Genomic DNA, 23999 nt, shown 5'->3' on the forward strand with positions numbered 1-23999 from the left:
GTTTAATTACATGGACACAGAGGCCCAATAATGCGATTGGGCTCTAAAGAAATGATCAAGGCAGGCAGTTTTTACATGTTTAGACAGAGGCAATTGACAGGACATAGAAAACTTAGCTTTGGGAGTTAGGTAAAGACTTTGAAACAGAATGTGGGCTGGAGTTGTAAAGCAGTAAAGGGACAAAGTTTGTTTAAACAGCCCGTTGGCGCTGACCTTTCTGTCTCTGGGGATAAGGTTTCTCTGCGTCCTGATTCAGAGTACCTTTCACTTGGGAGTTTTATTTCCTGCTTTCTGGAAATAAAGGGGGTGCTGGTAGTTCAGTGCGTTCTTCTTGCTTTGGCTGAACTTTTATGCAAAATGCCTAGTATACCAGAGTGGGGCATTTCGGAGTAGCCTCGGCTACTTCCTCGGCTCCTTCGCTAGCAGCCTCGCTGTCCACCATACCTAGTTCATATCGTAACGTGGTTATCTGTGGTGATACCTCCTTCAGGCAACGGTTCTCTATCTAAATTCTGCTCGGTAGTTAGTGGGATGGAAAAAAGAAAAACGTCTTGAGGCTTTTGCTTTTTAAACCTAATCAGCCTAAAATAATCCACATACCAAAGAGACACACTTTGGGGTGGCAGATTTTGCTCCCTTATACCGTCAAGTAGAGATTTCATAGGATCATTGTACTTTTAATAAGGTTTGCCACTCCGCATTACAATTTGTTTTCCAGCTCTGGGGACATTTGTAGCCCTGGCTCCTAGATGGCCCTGCTATGGCTCCTGGGGGTAGGTGATTGGCTGGTGCTATGCGATTCTTTTCCATTATCCAATGCGACTCAGGAAACCTGAAAAGGAATAATGCTTCTCTCCACGCAATCACTTCCCCTCACGGCAGCTATCCCTCTGCTGCAGTCTGTCATTTAAAAACGATGAGCTCTGAGGAAGCAGCTTGGTATTACCGAGCCCAATTATTGGACATGTTTCCCCCCGACACCAAAGAGTGAAGTTACAAGACGGGAAAAAAGCTAAACACGGGGGGGTGATGTCTCGCTGACAGGAGGAGCGCCGAGAGTTCTGAGTCTGACTTCCTCGTGACTCCCCTCAATTCGGTTTCTTAAATGACCAGAAAGGCTGCTTTCTGAAAAAAAAAAAAAGTGTGTTTGGGAAATGAGTCATTGTTCCTATATGATACGCTGCACCTTTTATTTTTATCATCAATGCAAAATCTGATTTTTAAGCTAAATTATTAATAGTTTTCTCTCTATACTTTGGAAAACGCTTTAATTTTAAAGATGAAAAAGCACCATTTAAATGGGAGAAATAAATTACTGAATATGAAAATATCTGTAACCAGGGAACAGAATTGCTTATCTCTCAAAGACACGTGTCAAAAATAAGGGAACATATCAAAACAGCCAATTCACCTGTCAGATTAATATTTTTGATGGGCTGCATGTTGCTAATGGGGAAAACGGGAGCATTTTTAGCTTTGGGTGAATTTGTGAGTTTAATTTCCCTACTTCTTCGGAAGCACGATTTTGCTCTGTGGTTGCGGGGTGGTCCGATCGCCTCTGGATGAGTTAAATCAGCTCATAGCAGCAGAGACGGGAGGGAGCGGGCTGCTTCTCTGCTCTCCTCTGATGCTGGGTCAAAGCTGCATTGATCCCTGGGGCCTATTACGACGGAGCCGGAGGAGGAATGTTGGTCTGGGGATATTTGAAAGGAGGGCCTCAGGCCCACACTGGGAAGGGACCCTGACATTATTCCACCCGAGACAGAGGTGGCCTGCCCTTGGGCCCCAGTGGGAGCACCCAGACGGGTAAATGGGACTCGGTGCCAAAGTGGGGTGAACGTGGTAAGGAGGGCAGAGAGACCTCTGGGGACCCATGCAGATACCCACGAGGAAAGGAGTCAGCTTTCAAGACTTGTTGGGTCCAGAGGGCACAATGCCACCTTGTCACCATGTTTAACCAGGAAGAATATGCTTAGTCCGCCTCCCTCCCTGGGGGCGGGAAAAGCCTTAGCTAGCAGCTTGGGGAAGGAGGGACTCTATTCAAGGAGGAAAGATACAGATCCAATCAGGGAAAGCATTTTATTTGTGTCAAGTTTCAGGTTTTTATTACAGAATTAAATAGTTTCAAATTACACACTGAGCCTTATTATCTCAAAGATGAGACTGTGGGTCTAAGAGTGTGTTAGAGTAATAGTAATGAGCTTAACAGGCGAGCCCTCCCGTCAGGGCCCCTACCCAAGAGAATTCTTCGCCTCCTACTCCTGGCCTCGGACCCCTGCCAGGTGGCATCCAGCGCTCAGTTCCTTCCGTTCTACATAGATGTTGATCGGAAAGAGAAAGCTCCCACTCACGGCGCATCGGGGCCCAGAAGTTACACATCCCTGCTGCTCGCACCCGGTTGGTGACAAGTCAGTCACACATCTAGACGCCGGTGGGTGGCAACCGCCATCCTGGGCTGGACAGCTGCTTCTCTGGGACACCTCAGCACGCTGGAAGAGCCTTACCACGTTGTTGGCAGAGAGCAAGCTCTCTGCATCAGAAAGTGTGAGCTGTAAGCCCGTGGGACTCCTAGTCCTTGGGCGGGAGGAGGAGACAGGCTCTTCCTTCTGAGCAGGAAGAAAGGGAAGAAAAGGGACGGAGAAGAACGGCTTCTTTTAAGCCCCGATGGCTCAGTGTGGCAGGTGCACGTGACACAGGGGCTCCCTGGGGGACACAACGGGTTCCCATGGGGGCCACCGGAAGAGATCCGTGCAGAGGAGGATTTAAGTAGAGGACTCTGAGTTGAAGCAGGGCTAGCCAGACATCCAGGCCAACATTGGAGAAGCCCCAGGGGTGGGAGGAACACGTTCCAGGTGGATGTGGTTCTCCGGGTCCGCGCAGGGTCAGGGGATGGGGTGAACAGCCAGGCAGGGTGAGGTCCAGTATCTCCCGAGAGCAGGTGGCGGTCAAGTGATGACAGACCTTGTTACCCCAACCAGCCTCTGGGGCTTTAGCCTGAGGGCAGTAATGAGCCACTGCAACGCAGTGGCATAGTTAGATTTGCATTTTGGGAAGACTCCAAGGGCTGCAGGGAGAAGGGCCTGGAGAAGGCAGGATGGAGGGGCAGGCAACCCGCTTGGGTCCCAAGGCTCCAACCCCGCATTTCTGCAGCATACGCCGTCAGAACCTCGCCTCACTCGGCCAGCTGTGTAAACATATCGCTACAGCTTCTCAGCCCAGAGCTCAGAAACCGTTCTTCAGTGTGGGCTGAAGTCAACACCGCACCCATCGGGTCAATCAATCGTTAGCAGGAGCTCAGATCAAGCTTCTCCCACTGAAGAACTCATCTCCCCCCCCCACACACACATTTAAAGAAATACATTTATGTGCACAGAGGGAACCTGGAGAGAAGAAATGATAAATCAGGCGTGTAAAAATTGACATGTATAAAGTGAGAAGGGACTTAACTCTGATTTTCTTGTCCCTGCAACGTCTTTTTAAAAACTGTGGCTCAGGGGCATCTGGGTGGCTCAGTCGTCTAGGTGTCTGTCTTCGGCTCAGGTCATGATCTTGCGGTCCATGGATTCGAGCCCCACATGGGGTTCTGTGCTGACAGCTCAGAGCCTGGAGCCTGCTTCGGATTCTGTGCCTCCCTTTCTCTCTCTGTCCCTCCCCTGCTCACGCTCTGCCTGTCTTTCTGTCTCAAAAATAAATAAACTTCAAAATTTTAAAAATAAAAATAACCGTTCAGCAGGAAAGCAGGAGGGGCCGGCCATCTCCATCCAGTCCCCGCGAACACAGCGCCAGGTCACACACAGTGGGCCACGGGGTGCATGAGATGATTGATGCACGGGAGGTCTGTCCCCCAATTCATCTGTAAAGTCACTTGAGATCTCACCTCTAACTGAAATGTCCGAATTGAGTGCAAAGACTGTAAGGGCATCGTGCCGCGGCCCCTTTTCCCACCGGAGGACGTGATTCCCGAATGTGCAGGATCAGCTGTTCACGGCTGGTTTCCTTAACTGTGGTCTTGGCGTCTAAGGCGACACTCCCACGTCCGGGGACAGCAGGAGTGCTGGACGCCGGGCTGGCTGGGCACACCACTCTGGACAGATCTGAAGGTCAGATGTTGAGCCCTATCGACTGGAAGAGGCAAAAGACCCTAGGACCTCCACCACTGTGTGAGCGCCAAGTTGGGGCCATTAAATACCGTAATCCATATCATACATGCTAGTTTTGTCTTGAGTCATTGGGAAAGAGAGGGCTGTCCTTGCACGTGTGGGTAGGTATCTACACGCACACGCTGTGTTTTACACAGTAGGTACTAAGGATGAAATTCATTTTAACTTGAGGCATTTATGATACATAAATATTCATAGCTGTGACTGGTTGGTGGGTTAAGAACCAAAACCTGGTGATAAGAAAAAGAAAATAACGCTCACGTTCTCCTGAGGGAAGGAAGGGGCTGGGCACCAGTTAGGCCACTTAGCAAAATATTGAAAACTATGACCCCGGGCAGCCCACCGAGTCAGGGGGCCCTGGAGTGAGCGCCGCGGTTTGTGAGTGTGATGGATGGAACCCGGTAAGATTCACTCTGGACGAGCTGCATTTCAAAGTGATCCAGTCTCTGAAAATGTCCACCAACCAGCGTCTTCAGGAGCCCGCGGGGCCCTGACACTCCATGGGATGTGAGGCTGGAATCCCCCTGCTGAGCCTTTCCCCCATTTTCCTGTCCTCGCGGGCGTGGCAGACGGTCATGGCATAATCAGAGAGTGACCGTCATTCATTAATTCATGCATTCAGTCAAGAAATCTTTGCTGGGCACTGAATATATTTAAGCCTTATTTTGCAATCTCTGACATGGATACCACTATCCTTGTTCTCAAGAAGCTTCAGGCTACTGGGAGAGATCTGCGTTTGTGGTGTACTGACCTTGAGAAATATCGTATGGCTAGACAATAAGAGCATAGACTCTGATGTCAAATTCCAGCCCAACTCTGCATGGGCTGTGTGACCTTAGGTCAGTCACTTAACCTCTCTGGGCATAAACTTCCTTATGTGTAAGAGATGTTCAGTACCAATAGCCTACATCCTAGGCTGTGGTAGAGATTAAATGAGATGATGTATGTACAGCAAGGATGGCCTCATAACGAGTGCTCAGTGGTTGTTATAATTTCTATTCCTCTAGCGGACACAGAGGCTCAGACAGTGACTCACACAAGGACGTGGGCAGACAGAACTCTCCGGAGGAGGATTCATATATGTCTTAGCGCTTCACTTCACTCTTAGGAAATCGTTAAGTCCTAAGGCACATTTAGCAAAGCCTTGTTTTCATAATACGATGGAGAGAAGGCAGAAGTCTCTGTGCGCTTGGCGGGAGTATGAAGAATATAGCATTTTCCGTGGAAAAGGGTAAAACAGAGACAGCCTTTCCACCTCTGCCCAACGCCGGATGGAGGAGGAACAGAATATCAGAGGCATTTGAATGTTTTGGAGAAGAAGGCGCAGGTTAAATTAGAAATGGGGGAACAGCAGCCTACACCCACTTGGATCAAGGAAGTCCTTAGAAATAAAGTGAGTGGCAGAGATTTGGCATGGGTGTTGAAAATCGGGGCAAGAGTGAGTGGAACGGTCCTATCCTACAGCAGAAGGTCTTCTGCAGGGGGAAGGGCTGATTTTGAGAAGCAGGGGACACAGTTAGCAGGAAACAGGAAGCACCTGGTACCTATTTCCCATCATGCCACACGTCCTGACAGTAGGTGCCCGAGCCTGGGCTGACGGAATGCGGGACACACCCTTGGCTTCCATGCATGGAGCGAGTGAAGTTTCCTTATTCAGGCTAAGTCCAAAGAATCGATTTTGCTCCAACCAACGTGGTATTTATTACTTGCAGTTGTGGTGCTTGCCGTCAAAAACATGGCGGTGCCGCTGGGGACCGTGGTATCCTTGCACAAGATGGCGCACTCTGAGGAGACGCCAGGAAAGAGGAGGATCCTGGGATTCGTGGGTCTGGCAGCCCTGTTCCTTATCTTTAAAGACTTTTCTGTAACTCTTGGAGATGGCCAAGGCCAAAGTTACCCTTGTGCACAGCCCTGTTTTCCATACCGATTTGATTTCATGGGGACGGTATCAGTAAGTACAGCTGAATTGATGAAAAAAAGACAAGAAAACTTGGGCAGATGCATCACTCTTATAAACCGAATCCACTTAAGGCCCAAATATTTTTTTGCCATGGCTTTGGCCTGATCCAGTGAGGGCTCCTCAGCCCCGGCCACACAATGGAATGAATCATCTGGGGCACTTTTAAGAAGAATCGTCCCTGGGACTCATCCCCAAAGATTCTGATTTAATTATCGTGAGAGGCGAGGAGATCTGATCGGTGCTTCGTGCGTGATTAGAGTGCACGGCCAGAGCTGAGAACCGTGGGCTAATTCTGTGGTCTCTGTAAGGACGGTGTCTCATTTGCACTGGGACGTGTGTCCAGGCAGCTTTCGGACCTGCCAGCCTGGGGAGGACTTTTTCCCCATCGAAGGTGTGGCGATGACAGACACTTGAGGAGCACTGCACCGTGGCCATTTGTTACGAGGACCACATCCTTCCGCCATCTGGGTCATGACTAGCGACAGAAGGTCCTTCCGAGGTAGGATCCGGGGAGATGTACGTCTAAAGATAAAATAAATGTTCTAGTGTCAAGTCATGCAGGAGGGTAAATTACAGCAATGCGCCAAGTTTAAAAATGGGCAAACTAAACCAGAAAGTCGGGGAGGGGGACATTGGTGTTCCCATGGGCTAGACTGGAGTTGTGATGTGTCACTATAGGAATATAACCAATTCTTATTAATTAGGATTCTCCCCATCTCAGGGCTCCTCTTAGCTCTTGTGGCCAAGATGTGCAGAAAAAAAGGAAGTGCACAAAAAAGGAGTTGTCATGATTTTTTAAAAAAATTTCCGTGATTCAAAAATATCTATCAGACCTACCCTTCAGCGGTTTTTTAAGGACAACTTTCTTGAGATACAATTCACATGACATAAAATTCATCTTTTTAAAACGCACCATTCCATTGTTTTTAGTACTTTCAATGCTGTCTGGTTCCGGAATATTTTTATGAACCCGGCAGAAGTGACCCCGGCGCTGGCCCCTGGCGACTACTAATAGGTCTTGATGGATTTTGCCAATACGGATATTTCATGTGAATGTACTCAGATGGTAAAATAGTACATTGAAAGCTACCATCCAGTGATATGTGGAATTAAATGATGGTCTTTCCAACCTGGCTTCTTCCACTTAGCTTACCGTTCTCAAGACTGATCATGTTCTAGCCTGAATCAGGACTCCTCTCCTCTTCATGGCAGAATAATATTTCATCGCATGGACTCGCCATAGTTTGTTTATCATACCTCAGTGGAGGGACCTTTTGGTTCAGTTCTTGGCCATTATGTTGAGTGCTGATGTAGACATTTGCAGTCCCATTTTGTGTGGACATCCATCTTCCTTTCTGTTGGGTAGACATGTAGGAGTGGAATTTCTAGGTTATGTGGTAACTTTCAGGCTTCACTTTTTGGAGAATTGCCAAAATGTCTTCCGAAGCAGCGACACCGTAATTCCCACCGTAATGCGTCAGGGTTCCAGTTCTTCCACGTCCTTGCCAACTGACATTGTTTCCAACTTTGGGTTACAGCCATCCTAGCGCGTTTGGAATGGTACCTCACAGTGGTTTTGATATTCATTTCCCTAATGACTAATGATGTTTCGTGAGGTTTCATGTGATTGTTGGCCATTTTAGTATCTTTTCTTATCTGCTCACATTCTTTGGTGATTCTTAAATTAGGTTGCCTTTTGATGGTTGGGCTGTAAAGGGTTATTTGAATACAAGTCTTTTGTCAGATACATGATTTTCAAGTATTTTCTCCCATTATGAGGGATGTCATGTCACATTTTTATCATGACCTTTGGTGCACAAAAGTTTTAATTTTGATGAAGTCCAATGTCTGTTTTTTCTTCTGACACTTATGCTTTTGATGTATCTAAGAAACCATTGCTTAATCCAAGGTCATGACATGTTACTTCTTTCCTTTCTTCCAAGAGCTTCCTAGTTTGAGAACTTACAATTAGGTATATGATCCATTTTTAGTACATTTTTATGTATGATGTGAAGGAGGGGACCCACAGCGTTTACTGAGAAATCTATGGGGCGCCTGGGGGGCTCAGTTGGTTGAAGGTCTGACTTTTGATTTCAGTTTAGGTCACGATCCCAGGGTTGTGGGATCGAGCCCCGTGTCAGGCTCTGGGCTGAGCTTAAGAATTCTTCTCTTTCCCTCTGCCCCTCTCCCCTGCTTGCACCCTCTTTTTCTCTTTCTCAAATAAATAAATAAATAAATAAATAAATACAATAATGATAAAAATAAAAAATAAAGAGAAATGAGCTTTTATTATTTATTTATTTTTTAAATAGTTTATTGCCAAGTTGGTTTCCATATAACTCCCAGTGCTTTTAAATATGAAGTCTCATGCATTTGAAATTTTGATAAAGAATCTTTTTTTCTTTTTAATACTACAGGATCAAAACCTCAAAAATGTCTGTGGGTCAGATTTGGCCAGTAGACCACTTACAACCTCTGACGTGAGTGCTCACCTCAGCCTGGGCGGCTGTAAAATGCAAATAGTAATGCTTGATTTGCAGAACAGAAGGGATTTAAAGTTCATACTATTAAATCATGGCTCTTAGAATACATGACTGTTCAATAAATGTTGATTTGTCCCCTTGTCCCCAAAATTTATTGACTTCCTAATTCTCTCCTGATTCCGTCCTCAGATCTGTGCATAATGGGCAGAAGTGTATGGCCGTGTGACTCAAATTGATATTCCAAACAGAAACCACCACTAGAGTTCTAAGTAAGCGGCATCGGAAGGTCCAGGAAGGGAGACGTGACAGCCTGGAGGCCAGCTCACAGTTCAGGTCGAGCCTCTGAGATGGGCTCCAAGCCCTGATCTCTTCCAGCACCTGCTCTGCCCTCACGGCAGCGCCTCCTCTGAACGCACTGGCTGGAATCCTCTCTGGGTCTGTGTCTTCTGTCTTTGTTCGCCTTTCATTTGGGGACAGAGAGTAGGATTCAAGTATTTTGTTCACCCATTTTTCTTTGTATGCATCCCACAAGAACTAATCTCCACAAAACAGGTTTCCATTCACTTTGCTCAGTGCTATTGTCCTCTGTCTGTCAGCTAATAGATGCTCAATAAATAATAGCGGAAAGGCTGGGGAAATGAATAAACCCCTAGTTTTCTGCGGAGGGATCCTTCTGCCCCTGGGCTGCCATGGAGTGCAGGGTGAATGCAGTAAACGTGAGGGGTCTGCGCCCAGGCCCTGTCCTGGCTGCAAACCCCCGGGGCCTGGGGGTGGGGATTAGAGGCTGCTGGGGGTGGGGGCTCTGCCCCGCGCTCCTCTTCCCCTCCACCCTGGAGGCAGTGCTCCCTGCACAGAGAGATGCACCTCTGTACGCCCAGGTGGTGCCTGCAGGGCTTGCATCCTGGGTGGGGGGTTGGAGGACGGCCGAGGGGTGCCTGGGTCACCGCGGAGGCAGGCGCTCACCTTCAGCCCCACCAGCATCCGGGCCTGGCATCCGGGCCTCGCTGGCAGCCAGTAATGACGAATTGCTTAGAAATGTGGGGCTTTCGGTGCCCTTGCGCTGTCCTGCCTCCTGGTCCCACCTGTGACCCACCTGCGTCTTCCCGAATCTGCCCCAAAACAATCTCCCCCACGAATTTGGCTTTCTTCTCCATCAGCGGTGCCCACCAAGTCTCAGACCCCATCACGGGGTGTGGGGGGGATCTGAACACAAGACCCCCTTTCTTGGAAGTGGAATGTGGCTTTGCATCCCATAAACAACCCGGTGACTGGGCACCGGGAGGAAGTTGGGGGGGGCACCGCTGAAGGGGGATGGAGCTGGGGGAGGGGCGTCCTAGGGCTTCTTTATATAAACATTCTATCCACACAAACCGTGTTTTGTTTGGTTTTGGTCATTTCTGTGTTTGGGTAACAAGTTGGTTATGCTGGGGGCTCAGCATGAAGCCGGAGAGCATGGTACTGGAAGGTACTGGAAGGTGCTGGAAGGTACTGGAAGGTGCTGGAAGGTGCTGGAAGGTGCTGGAAGGTGCCATCAGGGTAGGTTTGGACGGAGGAGGATGGGGACCATGGGCCGTTCTCCCCACCCCCCAGCTAATCCTCCCCGGCGCTTAGAGTCAAATGTGCGTGTAAGAAATCACGTGAAGGATGGGTCAAAGGTACGAGCTTCCAGTTACAAGACAACGTCCCGGGCGGAGCTGTGCGGCTCAGTCCCTGTGGGGAACAAGACTGTCTGGGGTATTCCAAAGGCGCCGGAGCGTGGATCCTGAAAGTCCTCGCGGCTAAGCGTGCAGGGTGACGGGCGTCGCCGCAGGAGGTGCGGTGGGCGTTTCCCACACAGACGCACAGCGAACCGTCATGTCCGCACCCGAAGCCACAAGGCTGGTGTGTTAATGTAACAAGAAGAAAGGTTGGTGAGAGTGTGTGGTTGATTTACTGCGTAAGAGATGCTTTGGCAGAGACACGAGAGGGGGCAGGGCAGGGGACCTTATAAGTGTCCAGATCGGAGGAGCCGGCGGTGTGGCCCGTCTGGGACCATGCAGACAGGCCCGCTGACGGTGAGCCTGCAGGCCGCCCTGGGGTCTGTCCTCACTGCTGTTTATGGGTCTGGGCGATGAAGGCGGTGGGGTGGGGGGAGGGGGAAGAATGGCCCCACATGTCAGCTCCTTCCACCCCCCGGCCAAGGGGTGGCCCTGCGTCACCCTCCGTAACCACTGACTTTTAGGAAATTAATCGCAAATGGATTTATCTTTCTATTCCTGGCTTAGCAGTGCGGCCGGGCAGGGCTGGGAAGGGGTGCTCATGAAAGCTAGAGTTCGGACCTATGGAACAACTTTGCCATCAGCATGAGTCACGTGGTAACAGGCCACCTTGGGGACACCTAAAGGAGACAGCACCCCAAACTGTCTTTCTTAAAAGCAAAGGTAACCCAAGAAATAGCTGATAGCAGTAACAGCTGGCACTTACAGATTGCCACCTGGGTCGTAGGAACAGTGCATTTGCGCTCAGATTGGAAAAAGTGGTTATTGCATAATTCAATAAAGGAGTTACCTAACCCCTTTCCTTGTTGTCACCTTTTGGTGACACCAACCCCTTTCCTTGTTGTCACCTTTTGGTGTCACCAACTTTTGGCCAACGAAGTAGAAGTAGAACTCTTTCATAAAAGTTTTGCAAGAGCATTTGATGTGCTGATGATCACTTCCTGTTCTGCCTTCCTCCTTCTTTCTGTCTTGGGCACAGCTGTGATGGCTAGAGCTGCAGCAGCCACATTATGGCCATGAGCCAAGGGCCAAAACATAAAAACTCTTGGCCCAGACATCACTGGGCCCCTGAGCCAATGCTAGAGTCACCTGTTCCTAGACACCTTGCCAGATAAGGAAAATACAAGCTATATATTATTTAGACTACTGTGGTCAGGTTGTATTAACTACAACCAAAAATATTTCTCACTGATCCACGAATGTTACATCATTTCGTCTTTAAATAGCTCTCCTTGCTCCAGAGGAGAAAACGTATGCTACTTACAGTGGTTCAGCAGTTAGTAGTAGATCCGTGATCTGTGCCCAGAGAACACTAACCATTTCTATTTCTATTTTGTCTTGTGGTTTCACTGGAACATGTTATTCTCAGAGATTAAGTTCTTAGTATAGCATGCTGCAGATCATTTATAAGACCAGTCTGAAATAAAATAGAATTACCCATAATCCTACCTCCCAGAGATAACTCTAATTTTTTTGTTGGGAGCACTGTGTTCTTTTATATTTTTCCTGTTATTTAAAATCACCTGCATGCTCTAAGCTCTCTTTGCCTTACTTCCTACTTTTTCTACAGCACTTGCTACTTCCTAGTATCCCGTATAACATGCTTCCTTATTATTTGTCTTTTTTTTCCTGCCGATATATAAACCTCACAGGGGAGGGATCTTTGTGTTCAGCGAGCACATTCAGGTGACCACACCGACGACTGGCAGCCTTGCGTGCTCCCACAGCGACACTAAATGTCCCATAAAAACTGTCTCTTTTGCTTTCTGGAAATAATCGGACCCCCGAATAAATGAAATGTAATTCATACACGCATAGATCTGAGCGCTGGGCTGGGTTCAGCCCATGGTTGGTGCTCGCTGAGTGTTAACTATTATTTTCTGTGTTATTATCAAATCGGTCCCCTCTCTTTCAAGCATGGAGACAAAAATCCACTGCTCTGTCTCTCTCCTTTCGACCTCGCACGGCACCAGACTGTCTCCTCCCGTGACAAAACTGAGCTGTAGGACGCGCGCGTTAGCAGGTGCCGTGGCTTCTCTGTGAGCCTCCGGAGCAAAGTTGCCTGCCCCTGGCCCGGCTGAGCAAGCCTTCAAGGAGAGCATTTCTCCCGTGTTATTCTTTATCGTATTATATAAAAACCATTTTACGACAGCTATTAAAACAATCTGTGTAAACATCATTTTTATGGCGGAAGGATACTTCAGCATATGGCGTCGCCATCATTTACTTAACTATTACTCCATTGTTGGGCGTTTAGAATGTTTCTTGTTTTTCATTATTATGAGCGGGGTGATGATATTCCTCTTGGAGCATAAAAGAGAAAGCCCTCCTTGAGGGGATCCTTGATGATGGCATTAAAACAACTAAACTCAGCTGTCGCCGTCTGCGGCGGGATGATTTGCACCGGCTTCGCAGGGGAGGGGCTCCCCCAAGCCGCGGGAAGGAAGTCCCCCTCCCTAAGGCCTGTGCGATCTGCACTCGGATCCGCGGACAAGGTGCGGGGGCCGAGGGCGGGTCGTGGGGTGGCCCAGGCGCTCTAGCAATGAGCGGGAGGTAACCCACAGCGTCCGCACATTTACTCATTTTACAGATATTTATTAAGCACCTACTATGTGCCGACATTTTTTTTTTTTGAGCAGTCGTTCTCGAAGTGTGGTTCCAAGACCAGTAGCATCAGCATCGCCGGGGAAGTTGCTGAAAATGCAGATTTTCGGGTGTCTCTTGGGGTGTTTCTGGGAGTGATGAGTGTTTGAACCAGGAGACTGCGCTCAGATCACCCTCACCGGGGTGGGGGTGGGGGCATTGTCCGGTCCTTTGAGGGCCAGCAGAGAATAAACAGGCAGAAGAAGGGTACATTTTTCTCTCCGTCTGAGCTGGGACGCCCGTCTTCTCCGGCCCCCAGACGGGGGTCTCCTCGCCTTTGGGACTTCAGGTTTGGCCTGAATGACACCGCGGGCTCCTAGACAGCTGAGCGCGGACTTCTCCGTTTCCACAGTCGTGGGAGCGCATCCCCCAGGAGGGGTCTTTCCTGACATCTCCCAATATCCTAACGGTTCTGTCCCTCTGGGGAGGGACCTGCAGGGGGCGCTGTGGCCCCAGAGACGAGGGCGCCTCGGGCACCACTGTGCGGGGGGGGGGGGGGGGGGGGGGGGGGGGGGGGGGGGGGGGGGGGGGGGGGGGGGGGGGGGGGGGGGGGGGGGGTGCGGAGGGTAGTAGGAGGGTCCCTGGGAGGAGACCGCAGGCGAGCAGCGTCTACGCAGACACAGGTGTGTGTGTGTGTGTGTGTGTGTGTGTGTGCGTGCACCCACGTCTGTGCGCCTGTGTGTGCACACGCAGGTGGGCACGTGTGTGCACACAGCTGCACACGTGCATCTGCTCCGCGGATGCTCTTCTGACTTTCCCGGGAAGATCCGCGTTACTCCCAGATCGGAACATGTCTGGGCCCATCGCGGAAGCGTGAGGAGTCGATGGGCTGCTGCCTCCTCAGCGACCTCACAGGATGAGCCTGAGGAAGGGAGAGAAAACCTTGAAAAGCTTTGGGTAGCAGGATTGAAATAATGGACGTGCCTGGAAAAGCATCATCCCCGGCCAGCCCCAGGTGGCCTCCGTCTTCTGCTTGCTGGAGTCCAGCCACGCAAGCATCCTCAAGTCGTCTCCTGCGCAGTTGCTTTTCTAGAAATGTCCCTTAACCTCGAAAGTCAGCCCTCTGCATCTGGTCAGTGCACTGAGCATACCATCCCAAACATCTTCACTCCGGCGGGGATCATCTTTAGAATGAAATGCAGGGGGACTTGGAGCAGGAGACGCTGAATGACCGTGAGTCGACGCCCAAGGGACCAGAGGAAAGTCCAAGTGGCCTCCACTCATTTCTCTGAAGCTGCTAGTGACGTCTTGCTTTGGTGACGATAAACGTGCGCGTGTCCCTAAGCACCATCTCGAAGAAGTGACGCATCCAGGCGCTGCGGTGACGTCATTCCATGACTTGGCCGGCGCATGCGCTGAGTTCTAACCTACGCCTGACCCCCCGAGGGCGGGTAGAGCCCCCCACTTGAGTTCACACCTTAGGCAGAAGCCGGCAGCAAGTTAGAGTCCTGTCTTGCAAGCTGACAGCTGGCGTTGGCCGGCCAGGGTCGCTACTTCCGTTTTCCATGAAGGGGGACTCCGTGTGTGATTGAAGATTTATATTTGGAGAAAGGGAATAACAAAGTCCCTCCGTTTGGATATTGGGTTTGGTTACTTACACGGGCCCCGGGCAAAATCTGCAAAGTTCTACACGCCTCCTACAACATGGCATCTGGAAAACGCTTGGCGGCCGCTGCTAATATAAATAATTCACTGCTAATTGATGGCAGGGCTGCTACAGAGGCCGGCCTGCCAGGCTGGATACCGGGGTGGTGGGTACTGGAAACTGATAACAGGATGGGTATTTATTCCCTTCCTGCCTCTGCAGGTCGTAGCAAGAGGAGACCCCAGCGCCCAGGGGCTCATCTGGGAGTCAGTCGGACAGAGGTTCAAGGAAAAAGCATGCTCTGTGACGTTCTGAGTAAAGATGTTACCGTTTTATTTTAATAATGACTTACTCTCCTTCAGAGTCTGGTTTCAGCCGGCAATTCTGAAATTAAGTCTCTTTGGCAGAAAATGACCCCGTTTGAGTCACAGCTGGGCTGCTCACGTGCCTAGTGCTTATTCCGGGGGTGGGAGGGAAGGAAGGCAGAGAGGGGCCGTCGGTCCAGGTCTGAAGCGCGGCTAAGGCCTCAGGCAGGATCACTTAACTTTGCCTCAAGAGATCATTGTATCTGCGAGTGAATGTTTGAGAAACCTAATTTGTAAGCATTTGTTTTATTTTTTAGGTTTTATATGCTTATTTTTTATTTATTTATTTATTTTTTACTGTGGACATCCTTTCTTTTTTTTTGAAATTTTATTTTATTTTATTTTTTTACTTTATAAAGTTTCATATTTTTTTAACATATGCAATTATTTTCCATCGTGTACAATACAGTAGTTACAATGACACTCCAAACAGAAAAGTAAAAATCAAAGTGATCTGTATGCCCAACGTGAGGCTCGAACTCATGACCCCGAGATCAAGAGTCACATGCTCTACGGACTGAGCCATCCAGGCGCCCCGGGTCATAAGCATTTAAAATATTACATGACTTGGGGGTCTGGGTGGTTCAGCGGTTAAGTGTCATGATCTCATGGTTCGTGAGTTTGAGCCCCACATCGGGCTCCGTGCTGAGGGTGCAAAACCTGCTTGGGACTCTCTCTCTCCCTCTCTCTCTACCCCTCTCCCCTGCTTTCTCTCTCTCATAAATAAATAAATAAACTTAAAAAATAAAATATATGATTTTTAAAAACATAGATAAATAATCAAACATTACATGATATTTGTTAGCTTCTGTAAATGGTCATCGATAGAGAGACTGATAATAAGGCCCGGGCCCGGGAGCGGTCAGTCCCGGAGAGGAGACCGAACCCCTTCTCCTGGGCCTCTCGCCTCCACCGCTCTCCCGGAGGGCTGCAGACCTTTCCAGGCCCTTTGTCGTCCCGGCAGGTTATTCAGATGGGAAAACCATGGGTCATCTCGGGATGTGAGCTCCGCCCCTCCAGGGGCCGCGAGATGACAGTGGTGCCGTGGGGTCAGGCGTCCACAGTCCTGTTCTGGGAGGTCACTCTAGGCTCGTGGCCACAGCCTGTCTCTTCCTCAGATGATCGTGTCTATTTCTTTGCTAGTTGTTCACGATCACCTCCCGCCCCTTTATGGGATAAGCTGTGAGAAAGAATCCCGAGTCGTCCTCAGCGCAGTGGCTCCCGGAGGTCCAGTGAACACCTGCGCGTTGAAGGAGGGAGGCCGTGGGTCCTGGCTCCCAGACACGTGAACATCCATCGTGTCTACTGCGCGGCTAACGTCTCCTCGTGTAACGCTTGTTCTGATGATATTTTTCTGCCAACGATGCTGCAATAAACGTTCTTGTGAGCACAGTTTTGGTGGCTTGTAAAAATATCAATTAGGTACATTAGATTAATTAGCCTGAAAGGCGGAGCCTGCGCACATGAGAACAAACACCATGACCGACTTCCTAGACAATACCCAGGGATCCACAGAAAGCTGTTGAACGTGTGAGTCTCACGTGGTCCCGGTACATGAGATCATGAGGCAGAGTGAGCGGATTTCTTCCTTCCGGCTGTGGCCGTTGGGAACTGAAATTGTACGGTACCCGTGAGCGCAGCACGGGCTCCTGAAACCCTGAGGTATAAATCTAGGAAACAGGAGGCGTTTCCGCAAGCTGAAAACTGGGAGCCCCGATCAACAGAAGAGCGGAAACCCTAAAGAAACGGAGGCACAGTCCAGCTTCTCCGACCGCTCCCATCAGTTCTCCCTGACGGGTCTGCGAATACCAATCTGTAACCGGGATTTTCCTGAGACGTTGATGAAACGCGTCTAAAATTTATTTTAGAAGGCAACATCCACCGTTAGAAGAGCTAAGAAGAAATTTTTTAAAGAACAGCGTCGGCGCGCTCACACTATCGGATCATAAAATTTATGATGAAGCTGTAATTATCGAGACAGGGGTGCCTGCGGGAGGGTGCGGGCCGGTCGATAGAACAAGATTGAGGGCAGTGGTGGCTCACATATGTGGAAAATCGATTCTGGTCAAAGCTGCAAAGGCAATTTGGAGCGTAAGGGATGGCCTTTCCCCAGATCGTTCTGGAACCTTCGGACATGATGGCCCATCACCCTTTCCTTACACCATGTAAAGACTCAAAGTGAATCACAGACCTAAATGTAAAGCTTAAAACTATTTCTAATTTTTTAAATATTTATTTATTTTTTTAATTTTTTAATGATTTTTATTTATTTTTGAGAGACAGAGAAAGACAGTGTGAGCAGGGGAGGGGCAGAGAGAGAGAGGGAGACACAGAATCTGAAGCAGCTCCAGGCTCCGAGCGGTCAGCACAGAGCCCGACGCGGGGCTCGAACCCACGAACGGTGAGATCATGACCTGAGCCGAAGCCGGACGCTCAGCCGACCGAGCCGCCAGGGACCTTACCTAAAACCATTTCTAAGCAAGTGGGTAAAGATGACGAGCAGGAGCAATAAACAACTCATTAATTCATCACCACCAGCCCGTGGATGGTATTATTGTCATCTCCATTTATGGATTAGAAAGTGGAGGACAGAGAGGTCAAGTAAGTTGCCCCAGGTGGCACAGCCAGTACATGAGAATCATGTGACACAGGACCAAGGTTGGGCCTTCAGCAAAGGTCCCCGGGGAGTCCTGGTGGGCCAGGCTTGGGCCCGGTCCTCCGAGCGTCTGTTGGGCGGTCTCCTGGTCCCTTCTCTTTCTCTCTCGAGATGAGTGTTCGGGGACCCGTGTGGGAGAGGCGGTCCCCCGGGCCAGCAGTCATGGGAAGCGTTTTGCAAAGGCTGCCTGCAGCCCCGTGCCCTCTCCGCGGTGGCCCTTTCAGAGACCGGGGACGGCCACAGGAAGACTCCTAAAATTACAGAATGGTGACGTCAGACAGGACAAGATGGTTGGGTTTTAAGAGCCTTTTGTTCCCCCTGGGGCGACCGGGATCCTGAACATGCCCACTGCCACTGGCTGGCAGCTCTGCCCACGGAGGGTGGCCCAGGTCCCGCCCCACCATGAGGGTCAGGGAGGCGAGCGTGTGCAGGGAAGGAGGGGGAGAGAGTCTGCAGCCAGGACCTGGGGACGGCAGGGCTGTGTGCACCCCGCGAGGGAGGCTGCGGGCACAGAGGACTCTCCGGCCCCCAGTCCCTGGGACTCTGCGCCCGGTGGCGGGGAGAGGAGCCCCCCCGGTGCGTCCGGAGAGGGGTCCCCTGGCGCAGCCATGGGGCCACCGAAGGGCAAGTGTTTGGTGGGACGGATGGCGGAGCTCGTGGGGGCCCCCGCAGGAGCTCCAGACAGCAGGGAGCAGAAGGGGGCTGGCAGGCCAGGACCCAGCTGGTGCCCTGACGCTCCTGCCCCCGTCCCTGTCACCCTGCTCCTCTGCATGGGCCCTTCTGAGACAGGCCGTCCCCGCATGGGGATGAGGAGCCATCTCCTCCAGGAAGCCCAGTGCAAGTCCCACGGGGGACCCATTGACTTGGGGGCTTGTCCCGGAGATGACCGCCGTGGCCCGTGACCCAGCCTCGCAGGCCTGGAGCTGGAGGGCCCCTGCGCTCTGGGGCAGTGCTGGCCCACAGAGCCCGCCGGCCGGAGGCCAGGGAAGGGCCGTTTCCCCTTAAGGGACCAGGTGCCCCCAGAGAAGGGAAGTCGCTGAAGCATCGGACACTCGTCACCCGCCGCCGTTGGAAGGCAAAATTGGAAAGCCATTTGGGGCCATCGTGTGATCCAGATTGAAATCCGGGGGAACATGCACTTTAGAGGGAAGAACAGGATGTCCAAGGGCCGGGTGAGTGGTTCTCTTTGCAGTGTTTTGCTCTATTGTGACAATAAATAAAATATTGAAGCAATTTAAGAAACAATTCCTTCTCTTTGGAGCAACACTGGAGCCTGGCTCAGAAATACTTTTACTGTCTGCCCACCGTTCGCAACGCTGCAGGGACCTTCACAACAGCGATGTTAAAGTGAAACGCAACATTTTTATTTTGTGCCCACATTTGTAGACGGGAGAAGACTTCGGGGGGGGGCAGGTGGTTTGGGGAGGGGGGACGTTAAGAACACAGTTTAAAAGAGAAAAGCGGGGGACGCAGACCCTCTGCTTCGTGCAGGTACCCAGGGCTCCCGTCCGTGCAGGGACCACGACGCGGCGCCTGATGCTGTCAGTCACACAAGCCTGGAATGATCCTGTCCTTAGCGGGAAGGGGGGTTGCCGAAAACACGTCACTTTCTCTTTAGACAGCACGTTGGTTGCTTAATTCTGATGAACTCACCAGTTAAAAAGGAGAAAACGCTGCACATTCGGTTGATCAGAAATTCAGCTCCTTTAGCCCACCCAGGATTCCCCTGCTTTGCCACCTGAGGCCAAATTGGAGAGAATTCCTACAATCCAATTATCTCCCCAGAATTTAAAAATCCCACCTATTATGGCCTGAGATTCATTTAAATGAGAGGATTGTTTTCTGTCACAATTTATTCCTTTTAAAAATGTTTATTTATTTTTGAGAGAGAGAGACAGAGAGAGAGAGAGAGAGGGAGAGAGACAGAGAGAGAGTGAGCAGAAGCTAGAGGAGGGGCAGAGGGAGAGAGAGGGAGACACAGAATCTGAAGCAGCTCCAGGCTCCGAGCTGTCAGCACAGAGCCCGACGCGGGGCTCGAACCCACAGACTGTGAGATCATGACCTGAGCTGAAGTCAGACGCTTAACCCACTACTGAGCCCCCCAGGGTCTTGTCATAATTCACTCTTTACCCTGTGTCTACTCTGAAGGGTGTCATTTTCAAGGTGTTAGAATGACTTTGTAATCAGATGGTCAACCGCTGGCATTTCAGATTAAATCCAAAGTCCACCCGCCTTAATAGCAGTGACTTTATTTAAATGGTATAGTTTCATTCAATGTGATAACGTAAGTATTTGGTAAAAATGGGTCGAAGGTCCAGCTTCTGATATGCTAAATGCAAAAATCCAGTATCACTGGGATGAGACCCTAACGCTCCCCTCATGACGTCTGTATCGGGAAGTGGAGTCGCCATCAGCCATCAACTGTCCCCGCTCTGCGGCCCCTGGGGGTGGAGGGGGGGACCTGAGGAGACAGAGGAGCTGAGGGCTTCCCACACCCGGGCAGTGAGTTACCACGGCTTTGCCACCAAGCTTCAGGGATTCCTGAGAACGTTCTAGACTCCAAAGTGAGTTTGAAGAAAATCCACTGCCTTTACAGACTCACCCCGTTAAAAATGGTAATGGGGGCACCTGATAGTGGGGGGATCAGCTGGATAAGCCTGTGACTTCGGCTCAGGTCATGATCTCACATTCGTGGGTTCGAGCCCTGCATCGGGTTCTGTGCCGACAGCTCAGAGCCTAGAGCTGCTTCAGATTCTGTGCCTCCCTCTCTCTCTGCCCCTCCTCCCCAAACACAAATTAACATTAAACAATTAAAAAAATGGTACGGGGCTCTGTTGTACCCCAGTCCCTAAAGAGTCAAGCTCCGTAGTGCCCACGACGGACATGCAGAAGGGGGCCGTCCCCAGAAGTCCGCACATTTTGTGCCTTCTCTCTTGAGTTTTCCAGATCATGAGCATGGCTGCCGTTGACCCGCTGGTCAACAGCCATGATGATATGCCGGGAACAGCTCGGCTCTTCCGTGAGTGTGGACGTCCTGCCGCCAGGAGAGACGCCGACCTGGAAGTCTGATCTTGCAGCGGCTGAGTCCCTGCCTCCTCCACCAGAGTCCTGCTCAGAACAAGCTTCGTCCTCCGGCACCGTCACAGCTGGGGACGTCCAGGGCTCCGAGAACGCTCCTGCTTCTTTTCCCGGAGCCCGGAACAGCCATGCGCTGCCGGACCAGCGCAGCAGTGATGCCCGAGACACGCGTTCCCCGCCATGCAGCTCGGGCAGCGACACTGCGTGGAACCGCAGGACAGGAAGCGTGCCCCCACCACGGGGACGTCCTCTGTGCAAGAAAGTCCACTTCTCCCCCTTCTTCAGTGACTCCAGTGCTGATGGCAAAGGATGTCCCATCACTGCACATGACACCCGGCCCGCAAAGAAAGATCCAACGTGCATGCGGCCCCTGGGCTCGTGCTCAGCATAATAAAAAATATTCTACATTTACCTGACAAATTTTTTTAGCGGGATATGGAGGAGAGAGAAAGAGAGAGAGAGAGAGAGAGAGAGAGAGAGAGAGAGAGAGAGAGAGAGAGACGTCTAATACCTATTAAAAAATCATTAGCATTATTTAGACTAGGACCCAGGGGAGACCAGCAGCAGCTGTGCATCCTGGTCCATGGTTCTGTGTCGGGGAGACCTCCGGATTATTCTGGAAGCCCCTGAACTCCGCCTGAAACTTCCTTGCAGCCCCCACCCTGCCTGGGGCGGAGATTAAATTTGCAGCCATGAGCCCCTTGCGGGAGACCGTGTCCTGCAGGCCATAAATACGTGGCGTCTTCTGCTCCGGGACCAGCCCCACAGCCGTGGGCCCCGCTCTGCTCAGGCAGCTGAGCAAACCCGCCGCAGCGACCCTCCTGCTCGGCTCCAGGGACGGCGCCGCCTTAGCACAGCTCGGTGCGGGTGGCGCCTGCCTGCCATTTCTCTCTTTAGAGCCTGGAAACCAAGATGAATGGGAGCTATTATGCAGGGGGGACATTTAGACTTCCCTTTTGCAGTTACGTCGCCCCGAGGAGCGTGCTGGCTTCTGTGAACGTGCAGTCGCGGGGCTCTGAGGTGGAACCCCACAGAGCCCTTAATTCGACTGCTTTGGAACCAATTAAGGCCCCTGCTCTCAGCCGGCGGTGCGTCTGGCCAGTCCGTGAGCGCACACCTTGTCCCGTGCCGGAAAATGCAGAGTCCCAGGGAGCTGTGAGCACCCTGCCCGCGTCCACCTGGGCCCATCCGGGGAGGGTGGCTGGAGGCCTGGCAGCGGTCGGGGCGCAGGGGACGAGCTGGGAAGACGGAACGCCCAGCGCCGCATCTGCAGGTTCTTTTCCTTTTCCTTTATGTATGGTTCCTTCAAGGGATTTTCTTCTCTGGAGCGGAGCAGAGGACATGAGGATGGATGTTCTCGAGGTGCGGACCTTGAGTGAGGCTGCTGTGGAAGGACGAGGGAGGAACCGACGGCCCGGGCAGGACGCCGGGGCCCCTGGTGAGAGGGAGCCGTGCAGACTGGCCGGCGCATGGACGGCGTCAGCTCTGCAGCCGGGAGACGGGCCGCTGTGTCCAGTGATGTTTCACCAAGGACGGTGATCGCTGCGCTTCAACGCCGAGGGGAAAGCCTTTCTGTAATACACACTCTCGGGAGCTGAGGGCAGGAGTGACTGGAGATGCAGCCACTTGGGGTAGAGGTACGTTTGGTGACACGTTTGGTGATACCAAGGCTCTGCCCCGAGGCGCCCTCAAGAGAAATCAGTGCACACGCCAGCGGGAGAGGCACACGTGAATCTTCCCAACCGGGTCGTGAATAGTGCAATCCGGGGGCGACACAATGTACGTTCATATGGCAGAAGAGGACACAGCAAGCAGCTGAAAGGTGGAACTAAATTTGCTGGATTTGCCGTCCCCCACCTGAAACAGCCCCACAGGAATAAGAGAGACAGAAATATAGGCAGCAACAGTCTTCAAGACACTGGCCACTGGGAGCGCTCACAATCAGCCCCTGTGACCTAAGGGTGGGGTTTCCCCTGCTTCCTTCCTTCCCTTCCCTCTTCCCGCCCTCTCTCCCTCCTTCCCCCTCCCTCCTGCCTTCCTTCCTCTCTCCTTCCCTATTTCTTCCTTCCCTCCCTCCCTTCTTCCTTTCATCTTTCCTTCCTTTTTTCCTTCCTTCCTTTTCCCCTTCCTTCCTTCCTTCCTTTCCAAGATCTAGGGACACCTGGGTCTCTGACTTCACCTCAGGTCAAGATCTCATGGTCTGGGACTTCGAGCCCTGCATCGGACTCTGCACTGACAGCTCAGAGCCGGGAGCCTGCTTCGGATTCTGTGTCTCCTGCCCTTTCCCCACTCAAGCTCTGCCTCTGTCTCTCTGTCAAAATATAATAACATTAAAAAAATTTTAAATAAATAAATGTTAAGAACAACAACAACAACAACAGCCACCCTGAGATCCAGATGCTAGGGGTGCGCACTGCTACAGGGTGTTACTTCTTTCAGCTGTTTGGGCCGGCAGGGGAAGGAGACACACGTGCACACGCTGTGCTCAGCAGTGTGCCGGGATGCATATGTCTACAAGCAGTGTAAAGGTAAACATGAGTCCACACTGCCTCCAGATCTATTCACTCTCCTTCGCTCTGCCGCCCCAACAGTCAGAAAGCTGGTTCCCACCATCGGCCATCTGCTACTGAATTGTTCAATTCTGCATGCGTGCTATTTTTACAAACTTTTCAAAATAATTTTAGACTCACATACAAATTGCAAAAACAGTGCTGAGAGTTGCTGGGAGCCCCCCACCCAACGGTGACGCCTTACGTAACCACCGCGCCGGGATCAGAACCAAGGAATGAGCACTGCTGCCGTACTGTTGACGTCCCTGTGGACCTCATCTGGGCTTCATCAGTGCCTGTTACGTACACTTGTTTTCTTTGCAGAGCCTTCTGTGAAATCTTAGCACCTGCCAAGGTCATTTGACCACGGTTACAGTCAAGGAACAGGAACATTCCACCTCCCAAGGAGCCGCCCTGGTGTAGAATCCACTTTCCAGTCTGACTCCTGTGCTCCGGAAATGTGGTCATCTGAGCCAGGCAGGAAGGAGCCTTTCTGGATTCGGGTTTTTCTCCTCCACTCCCACAACGCCCTTACGCTCCATCCTGGTTATTTTGTGTCTCCGTAGGTCATCCTGTGTTATGTCTGAGCAGGATGTGGTGCCTTCCGCCCTTTGAAGACATTTGGGTTGTCTCTTGTGTGTGGTTATCAGAACTAAAGCTGCCACAGACATTTCTTGTGGGAACACAAGCTTTCTTTGCCCTCGGAGAAACACCTAGGAGCAGGGCATCTGGGGTACAGATGTGCTAACAAGACACACGGTGG

Source organism: Suricata suricatta, chromosome 14 (assembly GCF_006229205.1).
Source record: "Suricata suricatta isolate VVHF042 chromosome 14, meerkat_22Aug2017_6uvM2_HiC, whole genome shotgun sequence".
NCBI classification, from domain to species: domain Eukaryota; kingdom Metazoa; phylum Chordata; class Mammalia; order Carnivora; family Herpestidae; genus Suricata; species Suricata suricatta.